Source organism: Panthera leo, chromosome D4 (genome assembly GCF_018350215.1).
Source record: "Panthera leo isolate Ple1 chromosome D4, P.leo_Ple1_pat1.1, whole genome shotgun sequence".
NCBI classification, from domain to species: domain Eukaryota; kingdom Metazoa; phylum Chordata; class Mammalia; order Carnivora; family Felidae; genus Panthera; species Panthera leo.
Window position 1 is genome coordinate 63,401,247 of NC_056691.1, and position 13,919 is coordinate 63,415,165.

Sequence of the window (13,919 nt, forward strand, 5' to 3'; positions counted from 1 at the left end):
TTTCTCCCTAGCCCCCTTGCTAGTATTTTATCTTCTCACTTTCTCTCTTTTCCTTAGAAAGTAAATTCCAATGGGGCAGTATCCCCAGCACAGGGCCTGACATGCAGTATGTACTTAATAAACATACATATCAAATAAATGAGTGAGCAGCAGTCAAGGGCTCTTTATGCAAGCCTCGTGTAAGGTCTAAATGAGATGATACATCAAAGTCTTGGTGGTTATACATACTTCCTAAATTCTCCAGGGGAGGGGAAGCCACAATTGACATCCTTCCTACGGTGGTCACTGACCTGTTTCAGGACATGGGGTTCAGGGTCTTTGTAAGAGACCACCCAGATGTCACACGTAATTTCTCACATGGATCACTTATAGGCAGTAACATATTCCTGAGGAGTACACACAATGCTGAACTCAGGGCATTTTTCAAGAAGACACAGTTCCCAAGAATACAGCCTTGGTCGTTCTATTACTTGGAATCCGTCATCTTGGCCTTCATCTTTGTTGAACTGGTGCCTGGTGGCTCTCCTGCTTTGGGAATGGTTGTAATGTGCCCAGAGAAGCCTTTTGCAGGTTTTGAGAGTGACAGTGGCCCTTACACTGTCTCTTTTCCTTTTGCTTAAACTGGATTTGTCCTTTCTGTTAAAGATTAATCTCACACGCTGCCTCTCCCTCCCCACATTCCTTTTTCCTTTAGGAGCACATCAGTTATCCCCAATGCATAAGAAATAAACATGATTCCAGAGCAAATTTGATTCAAAGGGACTAGGGGGAACCCCAGGCCACTAAATCAAACTGAAGGGGGCAAACATTCACTTAAAAAATGTTAGCATCTCCTTTGTGCTTTAAGTAAAGCCAAAATAACACTCTAGAGGCAAGCATGCTTAAACTGGCACAAACAAAGCCATGGGATGGATACCTCACCACAATATCTAGACAGCTTAAGGAAAAGAAAGAAAAGGTCTGTAGGCTAAAATATTTAACTTACTAAATTATTATCCCAACTGATTGAATTAACTACATCTGAAAGAAACATGATAGGGTGGAAAAAAAAAAAATCTAAGACAGAACAACCCAGCATCAGATCTGAAAACTGCCCACTTAGTAGCAATAAATCCTTACACCCTGAAAAACATCAGTTTTCCCATCTGTAAAATGGGGCTAATAATACATTTTGTACAGCTGGATGAGGATTAAAGCTGATATTACCCAAAATGATAAAACATTATCGTTATTATTATTATTATTATTATTATTATTACTAATTTCAGTACTATTTAGCCTGCAGGTAGAGATGAGGTCTTAAAGAACAGCGGCGGCCTGGGCACTCATGTGTATGGATGTCATTTGATGAGCACCCTTGTGCGCCTTTTACAGTATGCTACTCACTGCTCTCACACTTTATCAGCAGCAACTTTGGCTTCTCTGGTTCAGCACACTCCTTGAGGACTGCCTGCAGACCTCCTATCGCAGGCTAGAGGAACACAGCGACCGACCTCACTGGCCCATCAAGCACCCTTACAGAGCCCTCACCAACTTTCCCCTGGTGGGCATCACTTGGAAAGGAGTTATTCGTGTGGGAAACTTTTAGTAAGCATATTCCTCTATTTCTCTATGTGTCTTATTAGGAAGTAGTGAGGGGTCGTGGAGAGAGCATAAGAATTCAATAGACCAAGTTCCAGTCTTTGTTCTGCCCCGATTAGCTGTAAGCCCTTAGAGGAGCCATTACTGTCCCAGCCTCCGTGTCCTAAACTGTACAACGGTAATTGTAACTGCCTTCTCCATTGCATGTGGTTATTCTGAGAGGAAGATGATGGAGTGCATGTAGAAACGTTACATAAGAGAAGTATTGTCACAAGAGTTACCTGACGGTCAAACAGACGGTATCAGGAAGATGGTACCACTTCACTAAAATAATTCAGTGTGCACCCAAGAAGTGCCCTACCTGCCTTGCAGAGGATGTAACCTCATGCTGGATCTTAGGTTTTAGTCAATGCGCAGTTGAGTTCCCCACTGCTCCACTGTCCTCGAGCATTATTATGGGGCTCAGTGCCATGGTTTCAATTTTCTCTGGCTGTTATCCTCAGTCATTTTCACTGTTACTCTTTCTGTTTATTACTGTGGAGGGATCTGGACTGTCAGACATTCATTGCAGTAAGTAAATTAAAAGGGTTGACTGATTGTTTTGGAAGAAATCAGGAGCCTGATGGCACTTCCATTTCAGCAAGCCATTTTTTTCCCCCCTCAAACGTTCAGGTAAAGAACTATGAGATGGTTGTGTGCAAAAATAACTGACATTGGGAAATAAAACCAACAGAAATGGAAGTGAGGAGTCCTGTGGCTCACTTAAACCTTCATCTTCCAAGTTAGTCAGGAGAATGGGTTTCTGAGCAGTATCACACAGCCATTCTGGGAGCTTCACAGGTGGTTGTTGACCTTGACCTAGAAGCCTTCACCTATCTGTGATGTTGCCAGTCACCATACTGGCCCATCCTTACAGACTGTGGAACCACTCAGCCCTGAGGTTAAAACCTTTTCTGAGCATCAGATTTCTCATCTGCAAAAAGCAGGAATAATATAATGGTGTCACGGTGTTATTTTAGGTTTAGGTGAGAGAACATCTACAATAATAAAGCCATCTAAATTAGCACACCAAAACACAGTAGGTACTCAATACCTTTTGTACCCTATCTCCTTTCTTTTCCCTTTCTTCCTTCTTTATTTGCTTTTTCCAAAGCAGATGTTTGGCCCTGGCTATAGGTGTTTATTTTTCACAAAGATGTGACAAACCTTTTTTCAAGTATATATCAAACACCTACTGTGTGCCAGGCCCTGTGCCAGCTAATGGGTCTTTAGTTGGTAAACAAGATACAGTCCCTTGGGAAATATACAGCTTTGCTATTGAGAAATCTACACTTTAATAAATAATGTGACTGCAAGGATGTAGCACTATCTGGTCAGTCTTTTATGTTTATCATGTGTATTCAAAAGGATCAAGGGTACTGTTTGATTTTCTTTGGTAATTCTGGCATGGTGTTTAATATGGGCAATGGTTTTCAATCACCATTTTGCTATTTAACAACTCTGTGATCTTGGGCAGAATTACTTATTTGAATCACTGCCCATCTCTAAAACAAGGACAATGATTGCTAACTCATAGCGTCATTTTCAGGATTAAATGAGATAGAACACATAAGGAATTAGGCTCAAGGTCTAGCATATAGTAGGCACAAAAATTATAGGTGCTATAATTATTGCCTGCATTAGGTTTGCCTGGAAAATTTTTTTTTTTTTTTTTTTTAATTTTTTATTTTTGGGACAGAGAGAGACAGAGCATGAACGGGGGAGGGTCAGAGAGAGAGGGAGACACAGAATCGGAAACAGGCTCCAGGCTCCGAGCCATCAGCCCAGAGCCCGACGCGGGGCTCGAACTCACAGACCGCAAGATCGTGACCTGGCTGAAGTCGGACGCTTAACCGACTGCGCCACCCAGGCGCCCCTGCCTGGAAAATTTTAATAGATTATTTACAGAAATGTAAACGCAGCTATACTCATCATTTGTTTTCTCCATGAATGTTTATTGAACACCTACTATATGACAGGCATACAATAGTGATCTAAAGCAGATAATTTTCCAACTGTCTCTGTCCCCATAGAGCTTATAGTTTTGCAGGGAATATGGACATTAACCAAATTACCATGACCAGAAATGTTAAAGGGGTGCCTGCAGTGAGTGTTCCAGGTAAGAGGTAACACAGTAGGAATTTGTGGTGCCACAGGAGTTTACACAATGGGAATTTGATCTGGTCAGAAAGATAAACTAAACCTTTATTGGGGAAGTGATGGTCGAGCTGAAATGTCAAGGATTAGAAGAAATTAACTGGATGTTCTAGGCAGGGATGAGTGTTCCAGGAAGGAACTACATGTACAAAGGCCCTGGGGCAGGAGGAGCATATCAAGTAGGAGACCTTAAAAAAGGCCACTGTGGCCAGAACAGGGAGGTCAAAGGAGAGCATGGTATTAGATGAAGTGAAGAAATGTCTGACTATTCCCTAGACACTGAAGAAAATGCAACATTTATTCAATCATTCCTTACAGGGCATCACGTATCCAATCATGTTTCAACATGTAGAGCATTGAGAGCATTCAGGGATGGTCCCTACTCAAAGCTTACTGACTGCTGAGTGAACTGAGGCATTACAGTTATACTTCATTATAACACAAGATGGAAAAGATGTCATTAGAGGTATAAGGGCCAAGAGCTATAAGAATTCAGAGAATTGAGAAATTGTTGGGAAATTCCTAGCATTCTTGCTGGGAACAAATGGAGGAAGACTTTTCTTTGTAAGAAGTGTTGTTTGATTCTGATGAAGGCAAGGGGGAAAGGTACCCTAACCACACGAGTGCGAAAGGGAGGAGTGGAGTTAGTAGCAACCCACGCAGTGTGGCTGAAGTACTTGAATAAAATATCAAAGTGAAATGGACAGAACCAGATCAACAAGAGTTCTGAATGTTTGGCCAAGACATCTGGTTTCTATAGGATGCAGAAAGAGTAGCTGAAAGCACAGAAGAATGACTGAATCAGAATTTTGTTTTAGAAAGATTAATATCGCACTGTGAAGGGTGAGCTGAACAGGGAAGAGACCGGCAGCTGGGAGAGCAGCTAGCAACCAAGGACCACTACATGTGCTTGTCTGGAAAATGAGAGCTTGTGCTAGGCTCTCGGCTCAACAGCTCAACAGCTAGGCTGAAAGAGGCGCTGGAGATGAAAGGCGAGGTGTATTTGTCTGCTCGGCTGTCACAGCAAAGTATCACAAACCGGGGGCTTAAGCAGAAGTTGATGGTCGCCCAGTTCTGGAGACTAGAAGTCTGAAGTCAAGATGTCAGCAGGACTATGTTCCCTCTGAGAGCCATAGAGGACTCCTCCTTTGCTTATTCTGAGCATCTGCCATTTTAATGGCAATCTTTGGCATCCCTTGGTTTGCAGCTGCATAAATCCAATTCTGCCTCACGGTCATGGTGTTCTCGCTGTGTCTATCTCTACAGAGGAACCGTCTTCTTATAAGGGCATGGGTCATGCTGGATTAAGGAGCCATGCTTCTACAGTATGACCACATCTCAATTTAACTAACCGTGTCTGCAGTGACCCTATTTCCAAACCAGGACTTGTTCTGAGGTACCAGGGGATTAGTTCTTTAGGACCTCAACATGTCTTTTTGGGGGACACAATTCAACCCATTATCACCAGGCCTGAAGTCTTACTAGATAGAAGGATGAAAGGAGGGAGCAGAGGCAAGGCTCCAGATGTGATTGTATGGGCTTCTCTGGCTGACTAGTCCTGTGCTAAGATGTTGCAGGAAGCCATCTATAATGTGTGATAAGAGGGGCACATTTATGGGTCCCTGGGCCAACGATGCTGCCTTATCATCTAGCATGTCCTGAAATCCCACCAATTCCTACAGCTGTATGGGGATAAAGTGTCTTCAGAGGCATTGGATATGACAGAGGAAATGTGAAGGCAATTTGTCACATTGTTAGACTTGGGAACAAAAGTGAGGAACAAAAGATGGCTTTTCTGATAGTTGGCGACACTTCACATCATAGCCACTAGATGGCAATCTTCACACATTTCCAAGCTTTCTGTTTTTTTTCCAAGCCAGAATCTTTAGAGCGTGGAAGCAAATACTTACTAGCACAGGGAATAATTAGGGAGGAGTCTCATTTCATGTGATTCGCCTATAGATTTCAGTGTGTGGAAATCTTAAAAAGTGGAAGGAAGACTCTCTCACAGTAGTCTTAACCAGTTTGAGCACTATTCATACCTTTTGGTTGCATAGGAAATAACTATTCATAAATATTCATGAGTCTATGGAACGTAACCAGGGGAAAAGCAAAAACTGTTAACGGTATTTGGTCCCAGCTATAATTTATGCCCAAGCATCTCTGGTATATAAAGGAGGAGACCCTTATTCTAAGCGCTCTGTTTACTTGGTCATTAGCAAGGGTGAAGAGGGCACTCGCTAGAATTAGTTTTTCCTTGTAGTAAAATTCAAAACTTTTGTCATATATTGTAAGCAGAGAGCAACAGAGAAACAGCCCTACCTTTGTGAAGATGTGGCGTGAGAGGAAAACAACACGGGAGAATGGTAGGTCTCCAGCCTGTCCGCCCAGCAACCGCACTTTGAAAAACCACTGACCACATTTAAAGAAAAAGAGTTCCTGCTGTTGGTTTAAACATCTGATTTCAGTGCATCTTAATGATCTGCATAAACTACCTTCAGGTTTCCCCACTCAAGTCTAGAAGCTGGTTTTGAAGAAAGGAATACTATGATATAATAGCTGGTTAATCCAGCACTTACAAGGTAGAAAATTCCAGAATCATGTCTTTCTCAAGTCCTCCAGTAAAACAGTCTTCAGTTTTATAACGTATGTAACTAATACATAAGAGTCTTTATGTTGGGGTTGTAAGATGCTTGTAATTATGCTTATACTTCCTGACACTGCTTTTTTGGAGATGGGTCCAAAAGGGAGGGTGCACCAACTGTAATTTCTTGCATGTGCTTGTTATTTACCACATATTTTTTCTTCTGCACACGTAGCTCTATACTTAGGGAAAGAGGAGCGAACATTTATTAAGCTAAGTATTCTTCTGAAAATAGCTCATTAAATATATTCCATTACTTATAAGTAGATTCTACTACTATCTATCCCCAGTTTGGGGGTAAGGATCTGAAGTTTTAGAAGTCGCATGGCTTGCATGGATACACAGTGATGGAGCAGGGCATCAAACCTCAGTATGTCTACTTTTGGAGCTGAAAGTCTTTTAGTTATTTCAGACTGCCTTCCATAGGGAGATTTTATTTTATTTTTTTTTTATTTTATTTTTTTTTTCCATAGGGAGATTTTAAAAGATGCCCCTGCTCTCCTGGGGGTAACAGGGGGGCTATGAGGCAGAACACAAGGAAAGGTGGCCATCTGTGATTTCAGAATCCCTGAGGAGGGCACCACTAAAAGGGCATAAAGTCGTGTCCATCCAGCATGATTGGGTGCAGTGTCTCTGGAGGATGGGGCCAAATTGCATTGCTTTCCCAGGCCTCAGTGCCTTGCTCATGCTCAGACTGGAAGGTTCCTCCCGCTACAAGGGTTACCTCCTCCAGGAAGCCTTCTCAGATTCCTTCTTCCTCTTCCATGAGTGATTCACAGGCTTGCCTGTGCTACCTCTCTCTTATATCTCCCGCTGCTGCCGCCCCTGTGACGGTGTGGGGTAGGGGGTTTGTTCGCAGATCTGTCTCCCTGCCTCTGGCTTCTGTATTCATCTCTGCATCAGCTGCACCTCGTGCAGGGCTGGCACACAGGAGTTCCGTACATGTTTGCTGATGAATGGCTGGCTGGCTGGGTGGATGAATGAATCCGTTCTGGTAGCAGAGTAAAAGAAAGTGAGGCCTTTCGGAGACTGGCCTCCCTTTCTTCATGTGCAATCCCACTCCACATCATAAAAGGACACACGTAGAGCTTTGTGCTTCTTCAGGTTTCCAGAAAGCACTACCTGGATAGGTTCCATCTGACCTTATGCTTGGCTTAAATATTAAACTTAATTACTTAGGCTATTCCAAGGGAAGCGCTCAGCTGTCAAGGTGGCTCCCGACATACACGGGTTTTCAATTTAAAGCAATCTACAGTCATTAACTCTCCTTGCCTCACCATAACTTTCATCAGATTGAACAGCAGTGACATTTTAAATTGAAAAAGGAAGGGGTAGGGATGAGAGGGGCAGGAGGCTGTTGAGATGTGACCTAGTTGTCAAGAGCAGAACAGACTGCATGGAAACTCACCCCTCCCCCACCCCCATACTATTTCCTTTGGGTTTTTAAAGATAAACTGGAAAGAAAATTGACCAGTATTAAAGCTTCTTCTTCTTCTTTTTAATGTTTATTTATTTATTTTGACACAGAGAGAGAGAGAGAGAGACAGAGAAAGAGAGAGAGAGAGATAGAGAGCATGACCAGGGGAGGGGCAGAGAGAGATGGAGAGAGAGAATCCCAAGCAGGCTCTGCACTATCAGCACAGAGCCTGGTTGATGTGTGTGTGACTATGAGATCATGACCTGAGCTGAAATCAAGAGTTGGGACATTTGGGGTGCCTGGGTGGCTCAGTTGGGTAAGCATCTCTGACTCTTGGTTTCAGCTCGGGTCGGGATCTCACGGTTCGTGAGTTCAAGCCCCACATCGGGCTCCACGCTGACACAGTGGAGCCTGCTTGGGAATCTCTCTCTCCCCCTCTCTCTGCCTCTCGCCTTCTCACTTTCTCTGTCTCTCTTGAAATAAATAAATAAACATAAACAAATAATAAAAAAAAAAAGAGTTGGGATGCTTAACCGACCGAGCCACCCAGGTACCCCGGCATTGAAGCTTCTTGATGTGACCCATGCGATTTTTTTGGGTTTCAGTGTTCTAGTTGACTAACCCTTTCCTCTTCCCCCACCCCCAAAATTAATAGAAGGAAGAATGTATCTATCATGAGAAAACCCTGTCTCCAAAGTTTTACATGGGATGCACGTTTTGGTGGTCTGGGGTAGTGGTCAGAGATAGAGAGCCCAGACTGGAGGCCAGTCAGTTCCCTGTCCTTCTTCCAGGACCCATCTCTTCAGCTAGTTAAGTCAGGATCCCTCTAAATGTATCAGCTTGAGAAGCACAGCATTCTCTAAGCTGCACAAGCTACGCAGCTCAATCTTAAGGTGAGGAAACAAGCTTAAGAGAACCTAAGTGATTTCCTTATTAGATGATGTTCAGGATTGGGAAGGCCAGGGATGGAGAAATTTCAGGGATGTAGTGAAAGTCAAGTTGAGGATGAGCTCAGGATGGAATGGTGGCAAGTTTCTTATGGCGCACTTTCCTTGGTATTCAGAAACACCGAAAAGTACAATGATTTGCTTTTAGACTGCTCCAAAATTTACTTCTCCTTTTCCTTACACCATGTAATCAAGGCCTCTGAATTCCTGAGATGGAACTCCTTTCATGGCAATGTCCAACTTCCTGCTTAGTATGTATTTGTTTCCCACATATAACAACACAAGGAGACACCTGGATTCAGAGGCAGAAAACCTTATAACAATCCGGGAAGATAGGGCTTTGACCGAGGTTGAGACACGTTAAGTAACTTTTCCAGACATAAAGCTGCTTCCTTGTAGTAATGGCAGAGCTAAGATGGTCTGGCTCCCAAGACCAGTGTTGTTCCAGTGGACCTGGTTGTACTCTCTCCTTTCTGACCAGGGCAAGGCATGAGCTGTCTGCCTGCAGGCTGGATCTCCGTGTTCTGGTACAGAAGCTACACATTCTCAGATGGTCAGGCTGCAGGCACTTTCCCCTAGCTATTCCATCCCCATCTTTGTCTGCTACCAGGGGCTGTGCCGTACATTCTTTTGGCCTTCCAGAACACTCTCCACCTTTTCCCACTGGGCTTTGTGCCCTGAGGAGGTCCTCTGTGGACCACATTGACAGGCTCCCTTGACCTAAGGCAGTGGTGGAAAATGAGAAGGTGGGAGGAAACTAAGGTCAGGTATTTATTCTCTGGCCATCTTCCAGCCAGGTCACCATTGGTTGGCTATGTCCCTCACCAAAGGCTATAGCTCCTGTTAGAAAACCCCCTTTGATCCCTTACTCCTGAGTTCTAGGAATGGCTCTCTCCATTTTTTCCCTTGAGCCTAGATGTGGTAATGACTCCTTCACTTCACCTGCTCTGGGACACTGCTATTTCTGTTGGTTTCCTTAACCCATACAATTGCAAATGTCTTCTTGAAAACTCTTCTCGGACTGATTGAGAGTGCTATCCATTCTCTGCCAAGATCACTATTTCCTCTTCCTTCTTTATTGTTTCCAGTTGGTTAAAAGGTAAAACCAATTATTTACTCAATCCATTATTTAAAAGAGACTTTTTTGGGGAGGGCACCTGGGTGGCTCAGTTGGTTGAGCATCCCACTTCGGCTCAGGTCATGATCTCACAGCAGCTTGTGAGTTGGAGGCCCGCGTCGGGCTCTGTGCTGACAGCTCAGAGCCTGGAGCCTGCTTCGGATTCTGTGTCTCCCTCTCTCTCTGCCCCTAACCCACTCACATTCTGTCTCTGTCTCTCTCAAAAATAAATACACATTAAAAAAAACATTTTTTTTAAATAAAAGAGACTTTTTTTTTTTTTTTTTTTAATAAAAAGGTATCATTGGGTGCCTGAGTCTCAGGTAAGCATCTGACTTTGGCTCAGGTCATGATTTCGTGGTTCATGAGTTTGAGCCCCACATCAGGTTCTGTGAGAATCCACTTTGGATCTTCTGTCCCCCTCTCTCTCTGCTCTTCCCCCGCTGAATCTCAAAAGAAAAAAAGGTATCATTATACACCTTAATAATTTCTTGGAGAATTTTGGGAGTTTGCTAAACTGTGATCTGCTGACTTCCTTTTCCTAGTTTGCAAATAACAGATTTTACAAAACTGTTGCCCTGGAACTCTAAGTTCACTCGGTGACTTTACCAAAAAAATTACATTTTTTTCCTGAGTCAAAGGAAAACGGAGGAATTTAAAGTCTGCCATACGTTTTCCCCAGTGGAACTCATGGACAATAAGTTTACTGTGAGCGTAGGCACAACTGTGCTAGGAGCATCATGAAGAAACATCTGAGGTCATTTAAAGTTCCTTTGAGAATTGCCGGAGTCTGGTCGGCAGAATTGGACGTGCGATTTTCTAGGTGACTCTGGGGGACCAGATAAAGCCCTGAAGTTAAAAAAAAAAATGAGTTTATCCTCCAGAGAGACTGCAGCTAGACAGCTCTGGGGTTGTCAAGCGATGGGAGGTGAATAGATCAAAGTCCTCACAGGGGATGAAATACTAATGTCCAATTACCAGAGATAAGAAGAAAATGCAGCTTTCATATAGTGTTACTCGGTGACCATATCACTTATTAGCCAAAGTAGGTTATTTTTTGGAGTGAAAGGGTGTTTAATTACTCTGTGGCAACATATGTAGACTAGGACTGGATGTGGAAAATGAAGAGTCGGGCCAGAGATAAACGAAGGAATGTCCTCCTCAAGGGCACCTGTCGGGAGAGGTACCCTGCAGCACTCCTCCCCCTGGGTGGTGAAGGAGGTGGGACACGTTCATTAAACCGCTATTTTATTTACTCCACCCAAGAAGCCCCTGAAGAGATGAAGAAGCTAAGATTGAGCTGAGTTAGTCATTTGCCCCAAGCAAGCTGATGGTAGATGCAGGCTTCTAATCTGGCTTGTCCCATTTCAGGGCTGGTCCTGGTTTCTACACTAGCACAGCCCAGCAATGTACGGCATTTGAGGCAAAAGGTATGGGAAGCAAAGCACTTACGTAAATGCTTCCTTCTTCTGACCTTTTCTGAAAGCTTGGGGAAAAAAAAGCAGGTGGAAATTCATGGATTGAGCCAAGGGAAATCCAGCAGGCAGAGGGCCTTCACAGAGGAGCCCAAGCTCAGCCAATGAGATAAAGACTGGTTTCATTTAATTATATTCTGCCTTTGGGTTTGGTGAGGGAGACATTCTGAAATTCTGTCATAGGTTGTTCAAGACAAATGTGCCGGCTGGTGTACAAGGATACGCACTGCTGTTTAAAAATAATTTTTTTTTAACGTTTATTTATTTTTGAGACAGAGAGAGACAGAGCATGAACAGGGGAGGGGCAGAGAGAGAGGGAGACACAGAATCTGAAACAGGCTCCAGGCTCTGAGCGGTCAGCACAGAGTCCGACGCGGGGCTTGAACTCACGGGCCGCGAGATCATGACCTGAGCCAAAGTCGGACGCTTAACCGACCAAGCCACCCAGGCGCCCCCGCACTGCTGTTTAAATGCACACAGGTGAGCATCATCATATGGCAGTTTGCTACTGCACAGACCAGGATGCACCATACTGCAGAGCACCGTTCCTGGGAAAGAACAGCTCCATGCGTGTTCAGAAGATTCCCCGAGGCTGGGGGTGGCCTGCTTACCTCTACACACACAGAATATTCTTTTTTTTTTCTTGTCTGAGGTTCCAACTAATGATACACTTCCCTTCCATTCTTCTCAGTCCTACCTCTCTCCTCCTTCCAAATTCAGCTGACCAGGAGAGAGGGCCCAGGGTGGTCTTAACTATAACTTGATCCTGATGTCAGTCTCTTATCCAACTGCTTCTAATTCACTACATCCAGAATTTCCCAAACAGTTCTCTCCTGAATTTGACCTGTTAAAAACCATGGCTGGAAAAAAAAATGTAGTGTATTTTGTATGCATGACCTGAACAGTTTATGGCTTCTAATGACTATTTGTTATTCAAAACTTATCTTCTTACTTGTCCACATGTAATTTGGTTTTGTTCAAAATTGCTGCTAAATTCATAAAAATCCTTGAACATTTATAGTGAAACCTCAAAATCCTTAACAACATAAGTGATCTTGTGGCTACCATATTTGGGCATAGTTCAGTATTTTACAAGCACTATCTACCTTAATTTTCACCATAATCCTATAAAGTAGATATTATCATCCCCAATTTGCAGAAGCTGAGGCTCAGAATGGCCAACTAACATGTCCTGTATCACATAGCCAATAGGGTTCAAATCCAGAACGGTCTCTGAAGCCCATGTTTTGAACCATTATGCTGTACTGTAAAGAATATTAATATTATCTCAGGATGATCCACTGGATCAAAGCTAGGAGGGCGCTTGCAGATGATAAAACCCAAACACCTCATTGTACAGATAAGAAGTGGTTGGGATGAGAGAGGAAGCAACTTTTCCATTTATGGAGTGGGTATGGAATAGGTGAGTGATTGCTTATTTGGCATCCATTCTCCCGTGTCCCTCTTCCTAAGGGAATGCTGCTTTCGTTTAGGTATTCTCTATGTGACCATGTATTTCAAGGGAAGCCGTCCCATCATCAGTCCTAGGGGATGAGTCATGGTTGGTCTAATCCATCATGATGATTTCATTCTCCCTGCACTGATTGTATATTAATATTTCCATCATTTGCTACTTGTGTCAGGTTTCTTTTTTTTATTTTTAGTTAGTTTATTTATTTATTTATTTTGAGAGAGAGAAGAGAGCAGGGGAAGGGGAGGAGAGAGAGAGAGAGAGAGAGAGAGAGAGAATCTTAAGCAGGTTCTGCAACGCCAGTACAGAGCCTGACATGGGGCTCGAACTCAGGAACTGTGAGATCGTGACCTGAGCTGAAATCAAGAGTTGGATGCTGAACTGACTGAGCCACCCAGGTGCCCCTGTGTCAGGTGTCTTTCCATAAATGATCTCCTCTTCTCAGAACAAAACAGCAAGGCAGGTGTTATCATATTCATTCATGGATGAGGAAACTGAGACTTAATAGCAGCTAAGTCATTCAGTTGTTAATTGGTAGAGTCAGGATACAAGTCCAGAAATATATGGCTTCAAGTTTATCATGCTTTGTGGTAGCTCTTTTCATACTGGAATAAATAGATTTATGTTAGTCTCCAGAAGGATGTTCCCCTCTATGTGCCTGGTGGAGTTAGGTTCTGAGTCTGCAGAGTCCTGTACCTCCAGTGGAGGTTTGTCCAGTGGAGTCAGATGGTCCCTCCAGCTGATATCTCAGTCTGATGGTCCTCTGAAATGGCAACAGCCTAGAGGTGTTCATGTGATCAAGCAGGTTCAGATCATTCCATATGGCTGGCTTTGGGGACATGACTGAGAGGCTCCTTTTGCCTTGTCTAATGTCTTTTTTGTCAACTTTGAATCACTTGGAAGTTTGGCATGAGTTAACCACGGTCACAGCAAATGGTAGAAAACACCAAGTGAACTGCTGCTTTGCACAATTTAAGTAACTGGTTTTTATTCTTTCTCATCTGACTTAATTCAGCTACCAGTATCAGCCCAATTTTACTTCATTTAGAAAATGCCATGCAAACCTCTCCA

The 13,919-nt window shown here is 43.4% G+C and overlaps 1 protein-coding gene across 1 annotated transcript in view; it reads right to left on the bottom strand.

Moving 5' to 3' along the window:
* The window catches only part of GRIN3A (glutamate ionotropic receptor NMDA type subunit 3A), a 170,052-nt gene that overhangs the window by 26,520 nt on the left and 129,613 nt on the right, over positions 1 to 13,919 (bottom strand). The window lies entirely within an intron of this gene.